Here is a 14382-nt window from a genome sequence, read left to right on the forward strand (position 1 = left end):
CAAGGCAGTCGCTGTCTTGCTGACCCCAGCAGATCTGCAGAGGCAGCAGCTCCCAGCCCCGTGCCCACCCTGGTGCCTCCCAGCCACAATCTCACACCTCAGGCTGTGCTGGTTTCCTTCCTCCCCTTGTCCAGATTTACCCAGACAATTTCTCAGTTCAAGCATCTTGGACCAGAGATGACAAAAACATTATTAACTCTGTTAGAGTGAGCAGAGAGTCCCTGAAGAGGGATTTTTATTTCTTCTGTTATGGTGCAGAGGTTGTTGCAGCCAACCCAAGGGAAAAGGCTCCCACGCTCAGGTAAAAGCCCCAAATCCAGCCCAAATCCAGGGGCTCTATAATGTAGAGCAGCCCTGGGACTGCTCTAAATTAAACTGTAAGAAAACAGCCAAAGGAAGCAGGAGATAAAGAAAAAATTACCAAAGAAAATGGCCAGGGAAGTTCGTTCCTTTCAGCCTGTGTTAGAGAGGGAGCTCATTCAGTGCCTTACAGTGATAACTGGGGCTAAATTCAGGCCCTGACATCTTTTTTTTGTCTCATCAGAGCTGTTTGGGGAACTGCAGGTACTGAAGAAATGTCAGGAAAAAAAAGGGCCCAGCTTGTGGGAAATAAATCCTTGGTTGATTTAGTGAAAAGATGTTTACTGAGAAGGGGAACTCTCTGGACAATAGCTATCTTTCTAAAGACTCTCATAAATAGCAGACAAACTGTTCTGATTCCAAGGAAAAATATTTCCAACTGTTTCACTGTGAAAAAATAAGTTGGACTTTTTCATCTTACAGAAAACAGTATCTGCTCTTGTAGCATCTCTTTGGTTTTGATTCTAGAGGCTTCCCTGTTCTGCTTCTTGTCCTGCCTAACCTGGAATATCATTCCAAAGCCTAATGCCAAAGCAAAGGCGTGATCCTGTGGTATCTTTGCTAGAATTGGTAACTGGCTCCTCAGAAAACACTGCTGAATCAGAGTCATAGAATGGATTGGGTTGGAAGGGATCTCAGATTTTGTTCCAACCCCCTGCCATGGGCTGGGACACCTTCCACTAGACCAGGTTGCTCAGAGCTCTCCCCAACCTGGCCTGGGACACTTCCAGGGATGGGGCAGCCTCAGCTTCTCTGGGCACCCTGTGCCAGGGCCTCCCCACCCTCACAGGGAAGACTTTTTTCCTAATATCCAATCTATACCTGCTCTCTTTCAGTTTGAAGCCATTCCCCCTTGTTCTGTCCCTCCATGCTCTTGTATAAAGCCTCTCTCCATTTTTCTTGTTGCTCCCTCAGGTACTGGAAGGCCACAGTTAGGTCATTCCAGAGCCTTCTCTTTTCCCAGGCCCAGGCCGCAGTCTTTCTCTTTTGTTTACAAAGCCCATGTGTACAGATGTTGAAACCAAAACAAGTTCACTTTTAGTGCAGTACATGATTTCACAGCAAAACAGAAAAAGTTGCACGCCCAGCCTTGAACCCAGGTCTGAATGCCCGAGGAAAAAAGTCTGGAGAATGATTTGGGTAGAAGGGTGCATTCATATAAGAAATTGCTAAACATCAGCAAAGCCACACTGGTGACAAGGATGTGAAATAGGTTAGAAAAATTAGATGGAGTCCTTCTTCCTCCATCATCAAAGAAAGTCATATTTCACCAGGTGGCAAACCAAAGTAACGATGACAGGAACTGCCACAAAAGCAGCTGTGAGAGGAAGCAGCAGGCAGCTGCACAGAGTTCAATTAGTAAAATGATTTCTTTAAATGACTTGGTTCTCCAGAATTTGCTCCGATCCTTCAGCAAATTTTGCAGCCACGGGTCAGCTTGGCTCCGATATTGTGGGAGGTTCAGAGAGACGCTTAAAGCCCCTGGTTTTCCTGGAGCTATGCTGGCAAGGTGAGCAGGTTGACCTCAGTGCAAGGAGAAATGTTCCTCTGCCAGGGAGGCACAAGGAGAAACAGAGCTATGAAATTCAAGAATTAAAAGCCAAAAGTCAAGCTGAAGTCAGGGTGGCAGGATCTGCCTGGATTTTGTTTGCATAAGTAATAATTTTAGAGGGCAGGAGTGCCCAGGCAACACTTTCTGTCACCTCTACAGCTTAATTTGTGAAGCAAGGCTAATGCTTGGAAATGGTTTTCCAATGTTTGGGGCCTATAATAAAATGTGGGAAGTGGACCATAAATGCCAGGAGTTGTTGTTACAGATTTTTAGAATTGTTTTTAAAGATTTTTGGGAGTTCTTTACCTGTTGTCCCCAGACAAGCTTGGCTCGAGGGATGTCTCATTTGAGTGCCTCACTGGAGAAAGAGAGGCACCTGAGACACCTCAGTGGATCATAACTGGGAGAATAACAAATTACCAGCACTGATGAGCCTCTGAAACCACAGGCAAACGAGCTGAGCAAGTCCTAAATTCCTCTTTGTGAAGACTAACCTTTGGACACATTAGGAAGATGTGTAGTTCCCACCTGCTTGTATCTGTACCTTAATGGAGATCTTCACTTCCCAGAAGCCCCTCCAAGGAGCTCAGAAATATACCCCAGCCCCCTGTGAGACTCTCTGCTTTCCTTGATAAGTAGGCAAACCCATTTTATTACGAGCCTAATATGCCAGATACAAGGAGAAATTGATAGTTTGCCATATAAAGAGATCTGAGGTACACTTGAAAAAGGGCAAACTTGCAAGAAGTAAAATCCATCTTGTGTTGCAATATGAGGAGATCACTTTATCTGTTCATCTTTTATTGGAATAAAAGGGCATGTGTAGGTATTGAATTAGCTGCGTGACATGTCACAGGCTGAGCTTGAAGTATGAAAGGAAAGATTTTGATCAAATGCATGCTTGCTTCAAGATGTAAAAGGGATGATGTGAAGCAGCAATTTTGCAAATTTAAGTGAAATTGGTTTAGAGCAGATTTTGACAGCAAATAGAGACAGCAAATGTGACAATCCTACCCTCACCAACCAACCAACCCACAACAAACCCAGCTGCAGGGTCTTGTCACCGCTGGTCCCTGCCCTCCTGCAGCCCATGATGGGAACTCACCCAGGGCATTTAGCACATCACTCTGTGAGCAGTGGCAGCTCACAGCCCTTTGGCTGGCTCCAGCCTCAAAGAATGGAAGAAGGGAGCTGAAGACAGGGAGCCCAAGTGGGTACTTTTGCTTGAGGGGTGACTCCTAATCCTGTTTGGCTTTTGGACCTAATCACAGAGGATTGGGGAGAAAGAGATGCTCCTAATCCAGGAGAGGAGCAATAGTCTCATGTTCAGTCCCTGACAGGTTGAATTTCTTCTTCAAGTGCTAAAAGTCAAGGAGGTAAGTCAAATCCATTTCTCTATAGATTCTCCATTTTTCTAATTGCAGACTTCCTCTCAAGTGCCATGCTCATGGAGGGCTCAGAAGACATGAAGCTATTTTTACTCTTCATTTAACTCTTCTCAGCCATTAGCAACTGAGAAGTTGTGATTAGTGCTGCGAGCTCTCCTGTAAAACAGTTATCCAGTGAATCACTCTTCACTGACAGGGCTCTGCCCACCTTCCCACCAGCCTCACCAGGTGATAGCCTACTATTATAACTCCTCCAGGAGACAGTATTTCATGGAGACATTCCTTTTCTTCCTCTCCTGCCTGGTAGGGAGCTGCTCTGCTCAGCTCCATGGCAAACAGCAGCTGCTGCTGGAGGTGACCCTTCCAGCCAGGGTACCCTGACGGATGGGGCTTCAACTGCTCACCCACCAGAGAGCCACAGGGAATGATCCTGCTGGCTCCAGGGAGCTGATAAAGCTGGAAATAAATAAATGTCCCCCCAAGTTCCTGGAGAGCCACTGCCCAGGACATGTAGGGAGATCTGAAGTCATGGTTCTGGTTTGTGAAGTTTTCCCCACGAGCACCAGTGCCCTTGCTTTAGCCACCTCCAGCCGGATCAGGAGGGCATTCTCCCAAAAATGAGGAATTCCCTCCAGTGTCTGGTGCACACAGCACTCCTGTCCCCCATTCCCTGCTAAAATCAATGCACAGCAATGCAAAATCAAAGCACAGCAGTCTGAGTGTCTCATCTGTACTGTGTCTCACCAGGAGGAGGAAGCAGGAGCAGATCCAGACCTGCTGCAACACCTTGTCCTGCAGTCCCAGGGGATGGGCTGGCCTGGGCTGAGCAGGAGCATGGTTATCCAGAAACACTGCTATTGATCATGGCAGGTTGTGCTGGAGAGGAGCTGCAAATGACAACAACAATCATCATCATTCTCATTGCTTTATTTGATCACACAGACAGAGCGCAAAATGTGACGATAATAACAGGAACCCCCCCGAGAGCATCTTTGATTTTCTCTTCATGAAATCACAAGTTTTGCTGTTCTTTCTGAAAAACATTAGATGAGAATCATCACAAGGCAAATTAGGTTTGAATGTTGCCAGTGTGAGTAGAGAAGATGGAGACATGGCCTCAGTGAGCTCCTTTGCTGCCCAGAATCTGGAATCAGTGGCAGAGATCCACATCTGAGTCTGATCCTGCCTTCCTGACTGCCCAGACCCATGCCAGAACTCAGGAGTTTCTGATTTTTGCCACATCCCAGATGACTGGGAGCTAAATGACAGGCTGGGTTCAGAAATTACCACCAATGTGTTTTCCTATTTCCATTAAGATTGCTCTTGACAATCCTGGAGGTCTTTATCAACCTTAATGATTCTATGCCACCACCTAAATCAAAAGGAGTGAGGAACAGCAGGGCCAAAATCCACTCCCTTCCTCTAGCTTGGTGCACTTGTATCTTACTGTCTCAAGCTAATTATTACAGCCTGTGTTTATGTAGATTCTTTTGCCAACCTATAAAATAGCATCAAATCCTCACACTTGGTTTTGGCATTGAGCAAACACCTCAAACAAACCTCCCTTGAAACTCCTTGGTTCCTGCAGCCCGTGGATTTGTCCTCTAGGGTGTCATGACAGTGAGGTTTGGTCCTATATGGCTTAAATGACACTAAGTGATTTTTACATTACTCCAACAGCAAACCCCATTCATGGGTGCAACTTCCAACCTGGCACAGATGAATTAAGTTAAATTTGTGTGATGATACCCAGAAAAATGCTTTTGTTTTGGAATAAATTAAGGTAGAGGGCCAGTGGTGCAGGTTGCAATAAACCTGCAGGAAAGCTGCTATTACTGCTCAGAGCTGGCACTCCTGGAGTCAGGCTGAGCACCTGCAGTGCTGTAAGGCAGATCATTCTGGATGGGATGCAGAATATGTGTAAATGTTTTACATAATGAGTTTTGGCCACCATATGTGGATTTGAGTCCACAAGAGGAGCAGCAGCCTTTACTTTCCTTCCCCAATTCTGCCCACTGAGGATTTTCCTTCACAGAAAGAAGACATAAATCCCGAGGTTTATAATCAATTCTGAGCGTGGGGTGAGAGGATGTTCGATGTTAAATGTTTAAATTAAACACAGCAACTTCTGCTATTCAGACAGAAACCCACTCCCCTGGGAGGCTTTCTCGTAGGTGTATTTAATGGGACCAGCTTTGCAGCAGCCAAAATCAATGTTGAGTCTGCTACAACACAACCCCAGGGCTGAAGCTGGAGAACGTTTGGCTCACGGGTTTTGTTGTGGGCTCCCAGTTCAGCCTGTGGTGAGGGGATGTGCATCCCAGAAACTCCAAGGCAGCTTCTTAGTTAAGGATTAAAATTTTCTGAAGTACTTTGCTATAATTGCACGCTTCTCCTTAAATTAAATGCTTGAATAATTCTAGAAATTGGCTTGAGCAAGAAAATGCTTCACTTCCAAGTATAATTTGCTAGGAAACAGGTAAAAAAAGAAAGAGCTCAAGCAAGAATAACTAGCACAAGTATAAAGAGGCTTGGGAGAGGAATTAATTGTGAATATGTATCAGCAATAACTTACATTTATGTTACTGTCACAGAACTCTGAAAATAAAATCCACGAAAAATCTGGGATAAATATTAAACCAGCATTTATGATCACTTTCATTTCAACAGTGCAAATACTCGAACACATTAAAAAAGATTTAGATTTTCTAGATACTCAGGGGTTCTGGAGGCACTGTCAAATTTGATTCAAGTCAATGAAGAAGTCTGAATACTCTGTATAAATATGCAGCTTAGTAAGCCTTGTGCCCAGCCCAAAAAGCAAGATATTTTTAAGCAGCAGACTAGAAATGGGATCCATACAGCCTCCTCATGATTGCTCTGGAAATTTGGACAAAAAAGAGAAGCTGCATGGGAGTGTGCAGGGGGTCATAAGGTGTGCTGAAGGAGAGGTGGGAGAACACAGCCCTCCCCAGCAGACAAAGCACATTTTCCTTGCAGGAGGCTGGAAAAGAGGAGCCAGGGACCTGCCAGGTCCGAAGAAAGCCCTCACTCCAATCTGACACATTTCTGTGTTGGTTCATTTAACAATTCAAGTGTGATCTGGGGCTGGAGGCTCAGCAGCTGCTAAAAGTCTTGTGATGTTGTGGCTGCCCAGCTGGAGGGGGTTGGGTGCCCAGGGGGGCTCCTGACCTGTGGATTCCAGCCCTCAGGAGCTGCTCAGCTTTGTCCCTGCCCTGCCTGTGGCTGAAAGAGAAGAAACCTCGCAGGGAGATATCCAGGGCAGGAGCAGGCATCACCTCGTCCCTGCGGCAGCAAGGACTGCTTGGAGCTCTGGACTGCTTCCTGTTTGAAAATTTAACCAACACAGGATTTTGCAGCATAAAAGGGATCTTGAGGAGCTGCAGGGTGCTGTGTGCTTGGGGAGCCTCAGCACAGGGAAAAACCCACATCCACTGAGGCTTTGGCCACTGATTCTGGAGCTGGGAAGATGTGACAGCATCAGGATTGACCGGGGTGTTGATTGACCGTGGATGTTGATGCTCTTTAATTTTCGGACTTGCAAACATGGCTGCAAACTTGGAATTTTGTTTGACTCATGACTAAAAGGAACATATGATTATTACAGCATTTGGACCCAAGTATCAGTGCAAAACAAAAGCAGCATATGAGGCAACATATGGTAAATATGTATTTAGAAGCACAGAAAGTAGACAAACTCATCTGGGTCAAGATTTAATCAGATAATGTTTGGTTTAGACTCAGCACTAATGCTGCTTTGGAAGCATATTACATTTGGGATCAGTATTTAAAACTCTGTTACAGGCAAATGAAAATAAAAACTAAGGGAAAAAAAGAAAGAGTGGCAAATTCATGGCATGGCAAATTTAGATTTCTTTGGCAACCGGAAGATCAAGTCTAATTAATCTGTACTCACCTACTTTCTTTACACTTCTAGTACAAAAGGCTAGCCCTGGGTGTGTAATGCAGTTAATAACTCATTTCCTTTTGGTTTCTTCATCTTTATTTATTAATTCCCAAATTCCAGATAGACCTACCAATACCATCTTAGACTTGGAAGAAGCTCCTGAAAGAAGAAAAAGGAAAGATCTGATAATGCTGGAACTCCTTTGTGTTTTAATGAAAGTCCTTCTGGTTCAAGAGGTCTTGCGGGTTTTTAGGCAAAACATTTTCCCCCAAAGCCAATGAATGAATCACAAAGCAGTCAATGCTGTCATGGCTTGGGGTAATCTTTTAAAAGCTCTGTGGCTCTGTAGGTGTGATATCATCTCATGTTTCTCCAGTACCTTTACAATTCTCCAATTCCATGGATACATGACCTTTGACAGGCTCTATAAGCTTATGCACATTGTTCCAGCATGCCAAATGCACCAATCACATTCAGATCTCTCTTACTGAGGTGGAGACAATAGAGTAACCCCTTTATCTGTAGGCTGGGAAACAGATCAGGACCCATCCAGTCTTTTCCTCAGGCAAATAGTTACAGCTTCAAGCCATGAATAACAAGAAATGCGGGAAACCAGCCTGTGGACGTGTGAGACTCGTGGAACATATAATATCCTCTGAGTCCTGATGGATGGAGTGGTCCAGATCTGTTCTCCACCACTTATTTCCCCCCCCAGACCATTGCATTGCAGATGGCCCATCGCAGAATTGTGCCAAGCCAAATCCAGCCACCAGCAGAGCCTCTCACACCTGCTTTCCACCACCTCCTGCTTGAAGGAGTGCGTGCCTTGCGACTTTTTGTTGTTCTTCCATTTGATTAAATATTCACAAAATCTCTCCTCCGTTTGGTACAGGGTTCCCTACCCAATTTGCACTAACAGGTATGAATTCATTCATTTAGTGAGAACTCAAGTGGGAACACAGTAAAGAGAGGTCAGGGACTGCACAATAGTTAAAGTCCAGGACGAGCGATTTCTGAGCAGACGTGTCTTTCTTTGAGAGTCAGCTTTAAGTTAGGATCAGGCATTTCATGTGGTCGCTGAATTTCCTACATATTTATGACTCTACACATGAGAAAAGTTGTCAGCTCAGAAATGAGATGAGAACAGTTTGCCGCTCACTCCCCGTTTAACAAAGGCACCAGGTGGCTGGCAGAGACGCTGGATTACTTCATTAGCAGCAAGCAGAGCAGAAGGCTGGCTGTGAACAAGCAGTGCTGAAGGAAGCCAAGCAGAGGAAGCTGCGGAATGGAGCCCCTCCAAGTGCTGATAGGAGAAGGGAAGATGGGCCAAGCCACTGAGAAAACCCTGGCACTCACAGAGCCCTCAAACACCCCTTTCTTACATCTGTGAAACCATCTCCTGTCGGGACACGCGCTCTGCCTCGGCCTCTGTGCAACCTTTCCGAACAAGGGCTGCTGTCCACGGGACAGTGATTGCAGCAGTCCCCCCGGGAGCCATAAAGCACTCAGACATATGGCTCTGCTCCTCCACATCTGCTGGGTATGGCTGCCTCCCTTCTCACAGGAGATGCCCAGCAAAGCTGGAGATGTGCAGTAGCGGCTCACGGGTACCTATGGCTTTGGAGGGAATCATTTCACTCTCCTGGTTTTCGGGCCGTCTCTCCTAATCCCATCAGATTATGGTGTTAGTGAGGGTAGGAGAGGCAATAAGCTAATGCAGCAGCCTTTCTCACAGAGATGCAGCATGGTTTGACATGGATATTGGGAACCACTGTGTAGCTGGGAAGCCAGGAGCTTCTCGTGGGTCCTGGAATTAATTAATTAACGTGTCCCTCCGTTTTAAAAAGGCACACCAAAATATCAGGCTTCTGGGGCACTTGGAAATTCTGTTACCGACAGGTATTAAAATGCAAATGGCTTGCTGCCTGCCAAGGACATCAGGGAAATGAGAAGGGAATATGTCCAATTTTAACTCAAGAGAGGGCTCAGATAAAGGATCACAAAGCTCTCTGACCGGGCATGCTGCCCCTCAAGGTGCTGTAAATAGCCACAAGCCAATGATAGCAATTACTAGAATGTTTTCCCTTTCCTTCTTGGTGAAGATTCAACGTGCCCTGGCAGTACAGGTGACATCGTGCATCGTTATAACAGCATGGGAAGCTCAAACACACTTCTCAGGGTCTCACTTGGGCTGAACACAAGACAGTCTTTCCAAAGCAATTGCAACCCCTGTGAGCTCCAGGGGAAGTCCAGAAGCTGAGTTTATTCTATGATTTCTCCTAGCTTTTCTCAAGTAAGGATTGCAGCAGGCAAGGTGTGGCTGCCAAGCCTTTCTGTGGGGGGCAGCTTGGGTGTCTCCCTCCCTCTCTGCCCCAGCTTAGCAGGGATCTTGTGCTGACTCCCTGCCCATTCATCTGCTGTGCTCACCCTTCAGAGCTGGCACTGCAGACAGGGTAATCCTCTTTGGTGCTTCTAACTTTAATTAAAAGGTCACCTTTCAAACTCCAGCTAGAGGAGCCCAGTGGTCCTTTCTGCTCTTCTCACAAAACAAATTATCCATCAAGTCATAACTGGGAAATGCAGCATCTCTCTGCCACCATGGTAATTAATCACCAGCTCAGTTTAAAGAACTCTCTGGTTCACCCAGGACAGCAGCACTGAGGGAAAGGAAAAACCTGAGGAGCTGTGAATGGGGATCTCAATACAATGTTACTGTCAAGTGGATGAAGCCTTGAGAACAGGTTTACAGACTTGAAACACAAAGAGAAAAAGATGGAAAAAAAAGGAAAGCTATATCTTCCCCATGGCAGTCAAGTTCTGCTGCTGGTTTGAACTGGCATGATCACAAGAAGGGAGGACTGGGAATATTCTTGCATTATAATCCATGTAATCATGATTCTGGGCAGGTCACTTTGAAAGTCATTCTCTACTTAGATGTTCAAGGACCAGGTGGCTTTGAGTGTGAACACAGTATAGTCAGTACATCCTTCACCAAAAACTCTCTGTTACTCCTCTCCTGCCCACGTGCCACCAGCTACAAGGTCTCACCCACCAAGACATGCCACAGCAGGTGAGTAAGGACCCTTCCCAGCTGCCGTGGGGGGACGATGGAGAGGAGTGAAACTTACAGCCTCTGTTTGATGGGAGTAACACAGGACGAGCAGGACTGCTAACAAATACTGCAAAATGAGTAGCTAGAGCCACAGGGACCCTTTCATAATGCCTCTGGAAATGGGGAGCTGCTCGCCAGTTTTCCCTCACTGCTATTTCACAATGCCGGCTGATTAAATTTTGCTGTCTGGTATTGAGTCTAAATAACAATGAATAACTTATGAGGAGCTCTTCTAATGAGGCACACGCTGTTCCTGCGATTCACTCGGCGCTGGGATTATTGCTCACCAGACCCAGGGGAGCCAGCCAGGTCTCCTGCCCATTTCCCATAAATCCAGATAACAGTTGGTGAGGATCTGTAGCTGCCACCCCCGTGCCATCCACAGCTGGCTCCCAGCTACCTCAGGCCATGGATTGGGACTCCAACTTTTGCTCCCACATCTCTGGGCATCGTGGCCAGCTCAGGAGATGAGTTGGCCGGTGAAGTGTCCAGGGAGAATACAAAACCAAAATCCCACCAGCTCCCTGGAAGCATTCAGCCTGTCCCATCAGCTCTTTCTTCTTAACCAGCTCTTGTCAGGTTTTTCTCTTCTGCTGAATGCAGTCTCCACCAGAATGAAGGACTGGACAATTGAACAAACAAAACCAATTGAAAATATTTTGAGTCCTGCAGTGGGTTTTAGCTCTCCCAGCCCCCATTCCTACCGGAGGGAGCCAGCAACTCTGCCCAGAAGTGGTGCAAAATGTCATTTGCTTTGCTTAGTTGAGGCAGCAGGAACTCCACCACCCGTTGCTCTGCTCTGCCCCAGGTAGGGGTGATGCTTAAACCAATTCACTTCGATACAAACCATGTAGAATGCTTCACAAAGGCAGCTCTGAATTCCCCAGGCTGAAATGCACTTAAGCAGCAGCTTTTGTGCAGCTTTAGCTCTGATGATCCACGATCAGACGGGTGGTGCAAAGTGCCTGTCTCTCCTCCAGACTGGGAGGCAGCGATTTCTCAGCCCAAGTGCTGTGAGTGCATCCGAAATGCATGAGGAGCTGTTTAAGCACCAGTTGCCAGAGCCTGCCAAACAAGAAATAGATTTGCCTTCTACATTCGAGTGAATTTTTATTTTTGTCAATCTTGCCACTCTTATAACATGTCCCCCTGTGAAATGTGTTGAGCTGAGATAACTGGGCATAATGGATCCGCAGGGATTTGCAGTGGCAAGAAAACAATCTTGATATTCACGATGAAAAATGTCAAGTAGTCTTATAGTATCAAATGATGATGGCTTTTCCATTGTCTGTGGAGAGTAAGCTGTGGAAAAAGCTAGACTGTGCGAATTTATGTACGTGTGTGCGTGTGTATTTACTGCAACCACTGATCAGATCAAGAAAGCAATGAGGAACCTCAAACAAGCCTCACAGTTTCCCCTACACACACCAGGACTTCTTTTCTTTCCATGTTTTTTTTTCCCCTCCTAATTACAGTGATGCTATTACCCAAATTAGCAGCTGAGAGCACAGCACACAGAAAACCTTTTCAGGACCAGGTGTGATAGCAGTGAGACAAATGCCACTGAGACCTGGCAAGATGCTGTCCCAGGCAGGAGGAGAAAACACACGGGATTTGGGGAGTCCCCTCTGTTCTCTGCAGCTACAGGTTCCCCCAAACAGGCAATTCTTTGTTTATTTAGCCTTTGTGGGCCACAGTCTAATTGCAGCTTAGAGTTCAGAGCACCTGTGGAGAGCCCATGTGTGGGGAAGGCAGTGGGAGGAAGGTTTACCCTCCGAAGGGGATTAATTAGGAGAAAAGCAGCTGGTGGACATGGGATAAATAAGAACTTAAGGGTATAAATGAGTGAGATAAGAACATTTCTCTCTCGGCTCCTGGTTCCACCATGTGTTTTTGCTATCTGCCATCTTCTCCAGCAGGGATAGTGCTTAAAAAACCTGAGTTAGGGAAATGAAGCCTATTTTCCAAACATGTGCTGCTGGCTGGGAGGTATGATTTGAGTTAACTCTGTCTCTCTCATGTGAATTTCTAAAATGTCAAGTAAAACTTCTTAATTCTGAGAAGATTTGTGCAGAAATTTCAGTTTAGGAGAGGGCCAGAGCACCAAGACCCTGCAGGGGTTGAAGTCAGCTGGATTGCAGAGGTGCTGAGCAAGGAGATGTAAGATTTACCCCTCCTTGGGTTTCAATTCAGACCTAAAGCTCCTAAAATTAAGTGATTCCACCAATGTTCGCATGGTCTTATCTGAATTCAAAACTGAACCTGTCCAGGTTTGGCAGGACTTGGATCTGGTACAGAGTTTTAAGCTAATCTATCTGGTCGTCAATGTTCTATTGAGTCAAAATTGAACTTTTTAAATCTTTTCCAAGATACTTTCCAGTCTGGGTCCATTTAATGTCATTACCCAGGTATGTAGTACCTAATCAGGCAGCAGGACAGCAGGAGAATGCAGCTCTGGGCTCTGGGTGTTGTCAGGAGGCTGCATGGGGTGAATTTCCCCACAGACACCCACGGCTGCACAGTCTCACTTCTTGCCCGTGTGTGAGAGAAGGGAAAAAGCTCCCGGCAGTGAGGTGGGGAATGCTGTGGAGCAGAGAGAGGGAAGGGAAGACCCTAACGCTATACTTGTCAGACAAAAGGTTACCAGGAACGATCTCTCCCTGGTGCCTTCTTCACCACCTGCTTCAAATGACGCCCTTCAAGTGGCTGCAGGTAGCAAAGGATGGAGTTCCACTATTTCCACAGCTGTTTAGGAGTTTTAATTACATCTGGCACATCAAGAGAAGCCTAAATCAAAACACTTGGCACAGGGGAGGTTAAATGTTGCTCTTTTCAAACTACATATTGTTTTTGGTTTTACCTCTATAAACAGAATATTGCGGAAGCAAATGTGGCAACGCTCAGCGAGCGCTTCCTCCTTAATCCACCTCAGCGCTTGCCTGCTCTCAGTTGGTTTCTGCAGTAATCACATTTCCTTTATCTTTAATTCATAACCTGATCTTTCATTTAAAGTGTTTCTTTCTTCCTCTAGCCCTGTGTATGCATATTCCTGCTCACGGCTCTTGCAATACACAATGTAACCTAATGCCAGAGGGAAAGTGAGGTGAATTTTTGCAGTGCCAAACTTCCGAAGGAGGCTGACATTTGAGGAAGGATTCAGGTGCTTGAACGTACATCATGTGCTGCTTTGGAACCCCCCCACGGTAGCTGAGGCATCCCCAGAAGGGCTGGAAGACGTGACAGGAAACCTTTGGGATGACACAGCCTCGTGGGGACCGTGGTCCCCAAGGCTGGCTTAATAGAGCAGAGAGAAAATCCCAGTGTCACAGCAATCATTCCTGATGTTGAGACGATCCAGGGGATGTTGGAAACCTCCTCTCTGGCTTATTTCATTCAGGGATTCCGGGGAGATGAGGGCAGAGCTTTTAGCCTTTGCAGTGTGCCTGGGGAGGATTGTGCCTCATTTTGGGCTACGAGGGGACACAGGGGCCCTGGCCCTGCAGCCCTGGGGGGTATAAAACACTCAGATCTGCCTTTAATCTACTGACAGGATTTGTATAAGAATTCTAGGAAATCTGGTAATTAAGCTCTCAAGAGGTAGAGGATTTGCTGTGATCCTGGGTGGAATAAGCTAAGATGTTATTTCTTTAAAAAACTAATCTGGCATAGACGTGGGTAAAACCCCCCAAATCCACAGAAGCCCTATTTTAGGCTGAAAACATGCAAAGAGATGTGTTTTAAAAGAACTCGACTCCAGGTATAGGATGGGTGCTTTTTTCTAAACTGCAGAGATATAAAATGCATTTATTTTAGTAAATTTGGGATCACTCCCTCACAGGCTGAGCTTTGCGGCTGTGGAGAGGTGGCAGGAGGGGATGTGGATGGGAGAGACCCCCCCAGGGCAGCTATTTGGAGGAGGAGGGTTAATAAATCACCTCCCAAAGCTGCTGCCCCTCTGTCCCACCTCCTCCTGCACTAACAGCACTCCTTATCCAGGTAGGAAAACTGTTTTCCTGGGCCTGGATTCCCTGAGCTCTGCCAC

The sequence above is a fragment of the Aphelocoma coerulescens genome, chromosome 20 (genome assembly GCF_041296385.1).
Source record: "Aphelocoma coerulescens isolate FSJ_1873_10779 chromosome 20, UR_Acoe_1.0, whole genome shotgun sequence".
NCBI lineage: Eukaryota > Metazoa > Chordata > Aves > Passeriformes > Corvidae > Aphelocoma > Aphelocoma coerulescens.